This window comes from Chiloscyllium punctatum, chromosome 36 (genome assembly GCF_047496795.1).
Source record: "Chiloscyllium punctatum isolate Juve2018m chromosome 36, sChiPun1.3, whole genome shotgun sequence".
Classification (NCBI taxonomy): domain Eukaryota; kingdom Metazoa; phylum Chordata; class Chondrichthyes; order Orectolobiformes; family Hemiscylliidae; genus Chiloscyllium; species Chiloscyllium punctatum.
Genome location: NC_092774.1, coordinates 66274418 through 66287596, shown reverse-complemented (window position 1 = coordinate 66287596; position 13179 = coordinate 66274418). Strand labels below are relative to the sequence as shown.

General features: G+C 42.4%; 1 long non-coding RNA gene across 1 annotated transcript; it reads left to right on the top strand.

Annotated features, from left to right (window-relative positions):
* The first annotated feature begins 4016 nt into the window (after positions 1–4016).
* LOC140460609 (uncharacterized) lies at positions 4017–12952 on the top strand. Its single transcript, XR_011954237.1, has 2 exons — positions 4017–4246; positions 10558–12952. It is a non-coding gene; the product is annotated as an uncharacterized lncRNA (long non-coding RNA).
* The last annotated feature ends 227 nt before the right edge of the window (positions 12953–13179 follow it).

Below are 13179 nucleotides of genomic sequence, written 5' to 3'. Positions count from 1 at the left end.
GTAAGAGTGTGTGCATGCTTGGTTGAGTGTGATGGAGTATAAATCTGTGAGTGTGTGAGAGTGTTAGGGTGTGCGTATATGAGAGAGGTATGAATAAAAGCAAGGGGTTGCATTTTGCTAAAACGAGGAAGGACAGGGCTTGTACAGTTAAAACAGAGACGTAAGAGGGTTCAGATACATAGTGATGCAACCTGCAAAGAACTGGTAGACTGGATGGTTAAGAAGGCATTTAGCATCATTGCCACCCAGACCCACTCCCGTACTTCATATTTCTCACAGCTAATCCCCCTAACCTTGCATATCCTGAACAATAAGGGGACTTTAGCATGGCCAATCCAGCCTAACCTACACCCTAATCTAAAAACTACCTTCTCAAGAATGTAATTTAAATGCACAACATTTCTAAGAAAAATGTCTGTCTGACTCAACACTGGGACCCAGACAGAATTCACACCTATTGTTAGAAAAGCTCTGCATTTGAATGACTTTCTTGAGAAGGTAATTAAAAACCAGTTCTGGAATTAACATGCCAAAGAGCAGAAACCCATTCTAAAAGATGAAAGATTTAATTTAAAATTGTTTAATATATGACATCTCCATGACACTGGACTCCTTTGGCTATAAATTCCATGAACATGATCTCATTCTCCACAACCAACCTGATAAAAGATCGGTGCTCCAAACGTTAGTGTTTCCAAATAAATCTGTTGGTTTATAACCTGGTGTTGTCAGATTTTTAACTTTGTTCATGGGAAACATGTGTTGTGGGACTGGTAACAGTTATTTTGTGATCTGTTCCACCTGAAATCTCTCCACTACGCAGACACGGGTGAGCAGTCTGTTTTTGTGCTTTGTGAGAGATCAGGCTAGCAGCTTTTAAATCCTTATGTTCAGCAGCACAAGAAAACTGTAGGTCAGCAATCGTATTTCGAGAGTGATACTTCCAGCTCTGGTAGTCCTGTTGGGTCACCAGAGATAGAGGGAGAGAAGATGTCACATCTAAAAAGCAAACCGAAAAGTTTCTGTTTGTTCCGTCAGTTGAGTGGGTTCAGCACTCAGATGAGACTGGATACTGATTTTAATGGATCAGAATTGAACACTACAATGGAACACCTTACATTTCAAGAACGTTGAAAGAGCAAATCAAACTGTAACCTTGAAGAGATATGCTTCCATTTCTAACCTTGGATGATCCAAATGAGACATTTTTACTGATCGCTCCATTTCAGAGTGCTGCTCTTTCATCAGGTGGTCATGGACAATAAGATCATGATCACAGAATTTATAGCCAAAGGAGTTCACGGTCATGGAGATGTCCTTCACTAAACAATTTTAGATTAAATCTTTCATATTTTAGAATGGGCTTCTGTTCTTTGGTACATTAATCCCAGAACTTGTTTTAAATTACCTTCAAGAATGTCATTTAAATGCAGAGCTTTTCGAACAACAATGTCAGTCTGACTCGATATTGGGACACAGACAGAATTCACACCTATTGTTAGAAAAGCTCTACATTTAAATGACTTTCTGAAATGGCTGATCTTTAACATTGAGAATAGTTACATTGATACTTTTGGACTTTTAACAATATTTCTGAATATATGTTCACTTTTTGAAAAGAACTGCTGAAATCTTTCTGAAACTTGCATTGAAACGTGCGCAGTTAGGCCACAGCCCAAGACAGGCTGGAAAGGATGAATGGCCTAATCCTAGTTTTGTGAAATTGATTCTGACTATGTAGAAATAGAGTCATAGAGTTGTAGAGCACAGAAGCAAACCCTTCAGTACAGACAACCAAATATCTTAAATTAATCTCGTGACCCATTTGCCAACATTTGGTCCATATCCCTCTGATTCTTTTCTATTCATGTCTCCAACCAGATGCATTTTTTTCTTCTTCAGCTAATTGAAGCTGGAGAAGCCTGAAATCTTTAAAGGATTTCCTGAAAAAAACTTTTATGCAAGATTTGGCTCAGTGGTGGATTTTCTAAAGCTTTGCTATTGTAGTTGTCAATTTATTTAAAAACTTTCAGTTGTTATTGTCCAAGGCAGAGTAAATATTCATTTAAGATATAATTGAGATATATACATTCTTTACAATGTTTGACCATCATTTAGTACATTGAGCATCATCTTTTTGTGATTCAACAGATATGATTTGAAGTGAATTCTGCAAGATATTTTTGTATTTTATCTAACTTTGTTTTGTGTTAAAGATTTCCTTTGTGACATTTTAATTAAAATATCTCAATGTATAATAATGAAACAGCTAATTTATTCTGAAATTATTTCAATTAGTTGGTCGATTGCCAAATAATAGCTGCTTAACTGATGTAAATATTGACACCCAGGAAAGCTATTTTGTTTAATATATTTCCTTTGCAAAGATATTATAAAATGATTGTATTTTCATATGAAATAAAATTTGCAGTGTTTTATTAAATGGTTGAAAGTAACTTTGCATTTAATTGTTCCATTTGGGATTAAACATAAATTGTTTATCAAAATCATATTCACAATTTATGGTGAGTGTATTAACAAACAAATGTTGCAATTAGCCATTGAATTGCCTCAAACACAATTTGAAATTCTTGAATGAGTTGAATAAGGGGTACTCTGTGAATATTTATTATGCATTTCTGAAATTCTCTGCACTGCCATTGTGCTTGGTTAAACAAGATATGTATCCCTCCTCATATCTTTGTATTTCTTTGATATTTCATTTGCTATTGCTATTCCCAAATAACTTCATCAAATGCCAAAACATTTTGTGGGCTGTGAATTTTCAGACTGGTAATGTCATTCAGTTGTAAACAATCTGAAGATTCGTTTAAATACATATTAAAAAATTAAAGAGATTGTGATAATAGAAAGTCAACATGTAGAATTGCCAATGAAACTTAAACCAAGGCTGCTCTTAATTTGGTACAGACTAAATCGCAATCAAAATAAGTAGAAATAACGGCATTGTGCACAAACTGTTTGTAGTGAGTTCAGAATTTTTCTGATCATTTAATTCTGACACATGCAGTGATGGCAGCACCATGATCTGTTTTATTTGTTCATGGAACGTGAGCATCACTGGCAAAACCAGTATTTTTCATCATCCCCTCTTTCCCTTGACTGCTAAGCACACAGATATGAATATTGGGTGAGGACACAATGAGGTTGAGTTGCAAGGCCTACCGTGGCATTACAAATTGTGCTGGCTTACACTGGACCCCGACAAGACAGATTTTGGGAGGAGAACAAAAATTGGAATTCCTATTTAAATATTGATGCTCCCATTTATATCTCTCAAAAGGATTTTGTTTGCTCCATAAATTTGTAATGGCTCTTTTGTTGAATTATTTCCCTGCATCCACATATATCTGGAATCATTTTCTTTTCAAGAATTTTGTATTAACGTTTGCCACTTACTGGTGCCATCACCCCTTCAAGATCATTCCAAATCGTAATAACTTGCTTACTTTCTTAAAAATTAAATCTTCCCCCGCGCCCCAGCCCAAATCCCTTTTCTTATAAAGTGGCTGCACTATTTCAAACATGGTCATGCTTTCTAAATATTACCATGTACTTTTAATTATGAGATTTCAATGTGTCTTTTTAAATATAAAAATGCCCCTTCAAATGTAATTACGTCCTTTCAATGTGTTGTGTTCCTCTAAATGCAATCTTGCCTCTCGATAATGTATATTTACCCCTTTAGATATGACTGTCTCTTAAAGCGTCATTTCTACTTATAAATAGGGCAACGTCTCTTCGAAATGTAGATTCATTTAGATATGACTGCGTCATTTTGCATATTAAGATATCCCTTTGAATGTGCCTACATCCCTTTGAAATGTAATCTTGTCCATTTCAATCTATTTGCAGAAATAGCCCGTTAAATGTCCTTTTAAAATGCAGATTTCCCGCTTCAGGGAGCAGCAGTTGTAGCGCGAGGTGTCTGTTACTTGGTGACGGTGAGGCTCCCCCGGCCCCGCCCACTCCCCCCCTGAGCTGACGTCACACGGGGGTGAAGGCGGTTGGGAGGAGAAGTCGCTCGAGCGGGGAAGGGGCGGCCGTTAGGAAAATGGCGCCGTGCGGCCCCGGGGCAGACACCCGTCACTGGGCACCGCCGCCTTCCTGGTGCAGCTGCTGTGTCACGGCCACACCGCCCGGCTGTACAGCAGGTAGGAGCCGGTGACCATTCTGGAGGCGGATGTTCCTCAGTCATTGAAGGGGTAGGACCCTGTTGAGAATGGTTAGTGAAGTGTGTGGTGTACTAAGCCTTATTAACATGGATATAGTTTGTAATTTATCAAAGTATACATTTTATTATTTAGAATGGTAGAGATGTACAGCACGGAAACAGACCCTTCGGTCCAACCCGTCCATGCCAACCAGATATCCTAAATTAATCCAGTCCCACTTGCCAGCACTTGGCTCATCTGCCTCTAAACCCTTCCTGTAGACCCATCCAGAGACCTTTTAAAGGCTTTAACTGTACCAGCCTCCACCACTTCCTCAGGCAGCTCATCCCATTCACGCACCTCCCTCTGCATGGAAACGTTGCCCCTGAGGTACCTTTTATATCTTTCTGCTCTCACCCTGAACCGAGCCTCTCTAGTGCAGACCTTCACCCCCTACACTAGGGAAAAGACAGAAGAAATTTCTACCTTTTTTTTCTCCTATTGGCATTTGGACACTTCAAAATCTGTCAATAATGCCAGCATCGCCACTGAGCATATTGCATACGTTCCTCTGTATCAACAAGCATTGCACATGTTCCTTGCTTTGGGTGTCACCCTTGTTCAGGACTGGGGGTGGGTGTTGGGAGAGCTGCAGAACAAGGGTGTGCTGGGAGCAGCGTGGTGAATTGAGGATAGGTGGAGACAGGTAGAGAGTACAAACTGGTCACTGGGAGGAAGGAATCTGGTTGGTGGCAGGGAGGGGTGGGAATGAGCCTGGGAAGGGATTTGAGGAGTGGGGAAGGAGGTTATTTGAAATTGGAGAACTCAGTGTTGAGTCCTCCAGGCTGTAGGCTGCCCAGGTGGAAGATGTGGTGGTGTTCCTCCAATTTGTAGTTTGGTTTGTTGTGGCAATGGAGGCGGCCTAAGATGGTCATGTCAGAAAGGGAGTGGGAAGGGGAATTAAAATGGGTGGTGATTGGGAGGTCAGGTCGGCCTCTGCAGACCCAGCTGTGACTCTCGGCGAACCATTCCCCATGTTTACCCTCTGTCTCCCGAAGACGACAATTGGCAAACACATGGCAAATACAATACCCAATGTGAAGTTAGAGCCTTTGCGGTGTTAAAAAAATGCAGAAAAGAGGTGCATTGTTTAAATGGTGACATATTGGGATATGGAGAAAGTGAGGACAGCAGATGCTGGAGATCAGAGTCGAAAAATGTAGTGCTGGAAATGCTCAGTCAACATTCGACGAGCAGGAGAGTTGACGTTTCGGGCACGGGCCCTTCATCAGGAATGACGTGTGGATGTACAAAGGGGCCTCAGCGTCCTTCCACAACAGTCAATGCCAGTTGTCAGGTGCAGCGAGCAATGCAAGTGGTATATTCGCAAGTGGAATTGAGTTCAGAAGTGGGGATGCCTGCATACAGTTAGGGAATTATTGAATATATTCAAGGTGGAGTTCATCTGATTTTTGAACTACAAAGAGGAGGATGTTTATGGGGGAAGGTGAGAAAATGGCTTTTAAGACCAGTACAGAACAGTTATAGAGTCATATAGCATAGAAACAGACCCTTCAGTCCAACTAATCCATGCTGACTATGTTCTCAAACTGAACTAGTCACACCTGCCTGTGTTTGGCCCATATCCATCTGAACCTTTCCTATTCATGTACTTATCCAAATGTCTTTTAAATGTTGTTACTTTACCTGCATCCACTACTGTGTCGGGATGTTCATTCCACACACAAACCACTCTCTTTTTTAAAAAAATGCTGCCCCTCAAGTCTTTTTAAAATCTTTCTCCTCTCACCTTCAAAGTTTGCTCTCTAATCTTAAAATCCCCACATGTGGGGAATGACACCCACCATTCACCTCATCTACCCCCCTCATGATTTTATAAATCTCTAAGGTTACCTCTCAACCTCCTGTGCTGCAGTGAGAAAAGTCCCAGTCTATCCACCTAGATGTAGGTAGATTTAATATCCAGTTATGTAGGGGACTTTGGTGGAAACTGGGAATTCATTGCACTGTAGGGATGAGACCCTACACTATCCAGACATTTCTGCTGGTGGATGAGACTAGGCCACATAATTTGGAGGACTGGATTTTGGACAGAGATGAGGAGGAACTATTTTTCCTGGATAGTAGTCAATCTATGGAATTCTCTGCCCAAGGAAGCAGTAGAGACAGCCTCATTAAGTATATTGAAGACACAGTTGGTTAGGTTTTTACATGGTAGGTTAATTAAGAATAGTTGGATAATGCAGGGAGGAGGAGCTGAGACGATAGATAGTTTTACCATTATCTTAATGAATGGCGGATCAGGCTGGATGGGCCAAATGGCTTACTCCTGCTTGTATTACTATGAAACTATAACCCTGCCTTTCCCATGACTAACCCAGCTAACCTGCACATCCCTGGACATGATGGGCAATTTACCCTGGTCAATCCAAATCAAGACTGGTGAGCAATGTATTGATGTGGGAAATTAACATCAGAGAATGATAGAAAGGGACAAGGAGAGTAAATATACCAGCAATCAAAACTGGATTCTGAATGATCATAAAAATGGAAACAAAAAGTGGTGTTTCTACATGTGTGCTGCACTGTAACAAAAGTAAATGAATTGTCTGCACACATTGAAGAGAATAATTATGATCTGAGGCTCCTCACAGAAACATGGCTTCAGGATGACAAGGATTGGATCCTGAATATCGAGGGGGTAGTCAAATGGGAAGCTAGGTAAAGGTAGAGGGTTGCCATGGCTAATCAAAGCACTGACCACAGGGTAGTCTGGTGTCTGCTCTGATTTCAGGTCCTCATTTCTCTGTCCTCTGATTTCACTGTTCCCACAGAATAAGATGTCAATCTGTTCTCAGCTCTACTGGATTTCTGCTGAAGCTTTTACCCCCACCCCCTCTTTTTTTACACCTTCTGGAACAATAAATTATTCAGTAAGTCAATCAAAGTCCAATGCACAATCTCCCAGTCTCTCAACCAACCAGACACAAAAGTATAGTCATAGCAGGGAATCAAACAAGAAAAAATGAAACAACAACAACATGAGAAATAAATAGGTGCTAGTGCTTAATGTCTGTTCATTAGGAAGCAAACCAGAAATAGGGCTCTCCCAGGATTCTGATTGTGCCCAACTTGAGGATCCTCTCTCCCTTACATCTAACTGTTAGTACCCAGCTATGATTGACAATATTTTCACCAGAAATGAAGCATCTTATCAAATAGAGATAGACATGTACTGCACGGAAGCAGACTTTCTTTCTCTCATGCGCGCATACACACAGAAGTCCATGGGGGTGAATTTTTATTTGCAGATACATCCTATTTTGCTTAAAAATGCACAATCTGCTGGCAGTCAATACATATAATATTTTGGAAATTTGACTTTGGAAATAGAATCAGTTTGATTCAAGGTTTGGACTCTGACCTCACATTTAATGCATTGTCTGAGCTGAGATGTCATCTTTTGTTACAAAACCTTAAGTAATGTTGAGAAGTGCCTTACAGGAAGTTGGAGATTTACATATTAATGATGCCTGCAACCCATTTGAAAACATGAAAGACTTAACAATCCAGGTTTGTTCAATATATCATTGCAGTGTCCTGCCACTGAAATGTTTTTCCATAAATTCTGACCCTTATGATCTTATTCTTCACAACCACTTGATGAAAGAGTTTCGTGCCGAAAGCCAGTGCTTCCAAATAGCTTGGTGTTATGTGATTTTTAACTTTGTCCAGGTGAGGGTGGATTGGCCATGCTCAAATTACCCATAGTGCCCAGGGATGTCCAGGTAAGGTGCATTAGTCAGGGATGAATGTAGAGAAATGGGGGTAGGGAAGTTACTTTCTGGAGGGTCGGGTGGACTCGTTGGGTCGAGTAACCTGCTTCCACACTCTGGGGATTCTCTGAAGAGAAGAGAGATTTCTGCAAACTATGCAGGGCAGCACAGGTGTCTCCATGTGAGTTTGTGCATGAGTGTGTTTTTGCATGTGTGCTTGCTTGGTGAAGTGAGTGTTATGGAGTATCACCCTGTGCGAGGGGGAGTATTGGGGATGTGTATGTGTCAGAGAGTATGTGCATAAGAGAGGTGTGGATAAAAGCCAGGGGTTGCATTTTGCGAAAACAAGGAAGGGCAAGAGGGTCTGTAGAGGCTGACCAGATATCCCAGTCACCACCCATTTTAATTCCTCTTCCCTCTCCCTTTCTGACATGACCAGCTTTGGCCTCCTTCATTGCCACAACGATCCAATCCACAACACCTCATCTTCCACATGGAGTTCTCCATCCCCCAACTCCCTTCACGGCCTCTGCCCCTCCCATTCACTCTTCCCTGCCACCAACCAGATTCCTTCCTCCCATCGACCATCAGGTTGTACCCTCTGTCTTCACCAATTCCCACTTCAACACCTTGCTACCGGCACCCCTTTATCTGCATCTTGTCCTACACCCATCCCCCTTCCTGAAGAAACACTTGAAACGTAGACTTCTCCACCTCCTGATGCTGCCTGGCTTGCTGTGTTCTTCCAGCCTTCTGACTGTCTACATTGTCAATCGAGACACAGTCTGTCCCCTCCCTGGATTCACTCCCTTTCCATTCAGTTGCTGCAAGTCAACAATTGAACCCCAGAATGAAAAAAAATTGAAAACGTGGTTGATAAAAGAGAGTATTGTACTCAGATGTTGGCCAGAGGAAGAAAGTTACAGTCTGGAGTGACGCTCAATCTTCATTCAGAGAGAGGAGCAGCATCTGTAATCAAATAGAGTCATAGATGTATAACTTAGAAAAAGACCCTTCACTCGAACCTGTCCATGCGGAGCAGATATCCTAATCCAATCTAGTCCCACTTGCCAGCACCTGACCCATATCCCTCCAAACCCTTCCTATTCATAAACCCATCCAGATGCCTTTTAAATGTTGCGATTGTATGAGTGTCCACCACTTCCTCTGGCAGCTTACTCCTTAAATGCACCACACTCTGCGTGGGAAAGTTGCCCCTCAGAACTCTTATATGTTTCCCCTCTCACTGAAAACCTATGTCTCTAGTCTCCAGTCTCTTCCCCCGCACCCCCCCCCCCCCCCACTGACTCTCCAGGGAAACAACCTTGTCTATTTATCCTATCCATGACCTTCATAATTTTATAAACCTCTATAAGGTCACCCCTCAACTTCTGACCCTCCAGAGAAAAAATATCCCTGGCTTACTCAGCCTCTCCTTGGAGCTGAAAGGGGCAGTACAGAGAGATCTGGGTGTTGTTGTACACCAGTCAATGAAGGCAAGCATGCAGGTACAGCAGGTAGTGAAGAAGGCTAATAGTATGCTGGCCTTCATAATAAGAGGGATTGAGTATAGAAGCAAAGAGGTGCTTCTGCAGCTGTACAGGGTCATGGTGAGACCACACCTGGAGTACTGTGTGCAGTCCTGGTCTCCAAATTTGAGGAAAGACATTCTGGGTATTGAGGGAGTGCAGCGTAGGTTCACGAGGTCAATTCCTGGAATGGCGGGATTACCTCACACTGAACGACTGGAGCGACTGGTCTTGTTTACCCTTGAGCTTAGAAGCCTGAGAGGGGATCTGATTGAGACACATAAGATTATGAAAGGATTGGACACTGGCAGCAGGAAACATGTTTCCGTTGATGGGTGAGTGCCGAACCAGAGGACACAGCTTAAAAATACGGGGTAGACCATTTAGGACAGAGATGAGGAGAAACGTCTTCACCCAGAGAGTGGTGGCTGTGTGGAATGCTCTGCCCCAGAGGGCAGTGGAGGCCCAGTCTCTGGATTCATTTAAGGAAGAGTTGGAGAGAGCTCTCAGAGATAGTGGAATCAAGGGTTATGGAGATAAGGCAGGAAGAGGATACTGATTAGGAATGATCAGCCATGATCATATTGAATGGCGGTGCAGGCTCGAAGGGCTAAATGGCCTACTCCTGCGTCTATTGTCTATTGTCTATTGAAACCCTCCAACTCTGGCAACAGCCTTGTAAATCTTTTCTGATCCTTTTCAAAGTTTCACAACATCTTTCCGATAGAAAGGAGACAAGAAGTGGATGCAGCATTTCAAATGTGGCTTAACCAATGTCCTGCACAGCCAACTCCCAAACTCCCAACTCCCATACTCAATGCTGCGACCAATAATGGAAAGCATACCAAACACTGCCTTCACTATTCTGTCTACCTGAGGCTCCATTTTCAATGAAGTATGAACCTGCACTCCAAGGTCTCTTTATTCTGCAACACTCCCCAGTCAGTCCTGCCTGGATTTCTTGACCAAAATGTATTTCTCTAAATTAAACTCCATCTCCCATTGGCCTATCTGATCAATGCTAATTTATAATGAACTCTTTCTCTCATTCCACAGAAGCTGAAAGTCTCTGTTCCTTCATACCCTCCTTTGATGCTGCCTGACCTGTTGTGCTTTTCCAACACCACACTCTCGACTCTGATCTTCAGCATCTGCAGTAGTAATTTCTCCAACATTTCCAGAGTCTGCCCCGCCCCCCGGATTCACTCTCTTCCGTTTCAGTTGCTGCAAGTCAACAACTGAAGCCCCGAATGAAAAATAAATGGAAAAAGAGGGTGAGAAAAGAGTGCCATACTCACAGATGTTGGACAAAGGAAGGAAGTTACAGTTTGGGGTGAAGCTCAATCTTCATTTACAGAGAGAGGAACAGCAGCAGCTTCAGAATGACATGGACCACCTTCCACATTCAGACAGTAAGGGGGCTCGGATTGGCAGGAGGATAAGTTTCCTTCCAGTCCGACAATGCTCTCCATTGGTCCATGAAGATCGTGAGTCGTTTCCGTGGACAGCGCCGAGCATGCAGTTTTTGCTGACACCGGCTAACCCGCACAGACCTTGCTGACACCAAGGAGCATGTGCAGTATGCTCTGGAGATGCTGCTGTTATTGACAGATTTTAAGTGGTCAAATGCCAGTCGGGAAAAAAAAGAGTAGAGCCACAATTTTGTTCTCCTGTAGCTTGACATAACCGTACATGCTCGTCACTATTTCTACGCCGAAGGTCCTCCAGCCTGTGTTTGCCCTGGATCACAGCATCCAGAGCATCTCAACTTCTGCAAATCGAAAGACAATCCCAACCCTTGGAAGAGAAGGGGGAGAAACAGAACAGACTTGAACGTAAAATTATTGTAGTGCGATCACTTCCCTTAAGCATGAATAGAGGTCATCAGCTGTCCGTGAGCTTGTGGCGCAACGGTAGCGCGTCTGACTCCAGATCAGAAGGTTCCTTGTTCAAATCATGTCTGGCTCACTACACTCAACTTCTTACATTTCAAATCAAGAAATGAGTACGTTCTTTCCGTATATCGGTCGTGTCAAATTTTCTTTGCGGAAACTTTCGATCACACGTGAATCTTTGCTGTCAGTTTGAGTTGTGAACACTGTCAGGGAGGTGGTGTGCCCATTGTTTGGGTAAATGCTCAGCTCCCCGCAATGTGAGAAGTCGAACACAAACTGTTCATTACGGTATTTAAACACACAGCCGCTTCGTTTAGTTGGTGACAGCGCAGTGTGAATAACATTATACCGATATTTTAACAACATAATCTAGAGATTCCCATCCAGGTTTTAGTCACATCAAACTGCCACGTAATGATGTTATGGCCTCAGTAAACTATAATAACGTGAAGATCGCTGGGATAATTTTCTATATCCGACTGCAATATAAGCACAGATCATTGTTTCCAGTTTTGGTGGAACAAAAGACGTCGTATTGGTGGATAATTACAGTTAGTGCAAACACAGCTAGCTATCGATAAATATTAATCCTGTTCACTTCAATGGCCAAATTTCAATTCAGAAACCAAGTGCACTTGGCTGTTTGTAACAGAGACAACATGACAAAATGGCTCATAGGAGGAGAAATGGGACATTGAGGAGAAGTGAAATGTTTGCTTTTGGTCACCTCCACAATTGTCAGAAAAACAGGTTGAAAGGATTCTTAAAAGGTGGCTGAAGGAGTGGTGAGGGATAACACTTCAGACAGCGCAAAGTGGAAGACCACTTTCCAGTGGAAGAAAAAGACATTCCTTATTTCTGAAAGAACTGGGAAACAGAAGAGGGAATGAAATCTGACTTGGGAGCTATTTCCTATTTGTTGAGGATTTTGCTTCATCACAGTCTTGGTTTAGAGCATAAGCTCTTCATCAGGAATAAAGGGTGGCCCAAGGGGGCTGAGAGATAAATGGGAAGGAAGTGGGGCTGGAGGGAAGGCAGCTGGGAGTGCAATAGTTAGATGGAGGTAGGGATTGATGGTGATAGGTCAGAGATGAGGGTGGAGCAAATAGGTGAGAAGCAAGGTGGACAGGTATGACAGGTCAAGAGGTTGGTGTCAAATTGGAAGGTTGGATCTGGGACAAGGTGGGGGAGAGGAAATAAGGAAACGGATGAAATCTGCATTGATACCATGTGGTTGGAGGGTCCTAAAGCAGAAGTTGAGGTGTTTTCCTACAAGTGTCAGGTAGCAAGAGTTTGGCAGTGGAGGAGGCCCAGGACTTGCATGTCCTTGGTGGAATGGAAGGGGGAGTTAAAGTGTTCCGCCACAGGACCGTCGGTCGTTTAGATTTAGAGTCCCAGAGTTGTTCCCTGAAATGTTCCGCTAGTTGGCGTGCAGTTTCCTCAATGTGGATGAGACCATATTGCGAGCAATGGACATAATCTTATAAATAGATTGCATAAATCTTAGCTTGCCAGAGTTATTTTCTTTAATTAAATTAAAGAATTTTTTTATTCAATTGGATGACTGCATGAAACGGTTTGTTGGTCAGATTTGAATCATCACACCCAAATGAGACGATGCCATGAATATCAGTGAACTGCTCTTTTTGTTAAAAACCACAAGTTCTTGATTTATTTTCACAACTTACTGATATTCACATCTGCACATTCAATGTCAAGCTCTGACATCAGAAATGACATGACACCATTAATTTTGACTTACAATATTCAAACAAACAAATTA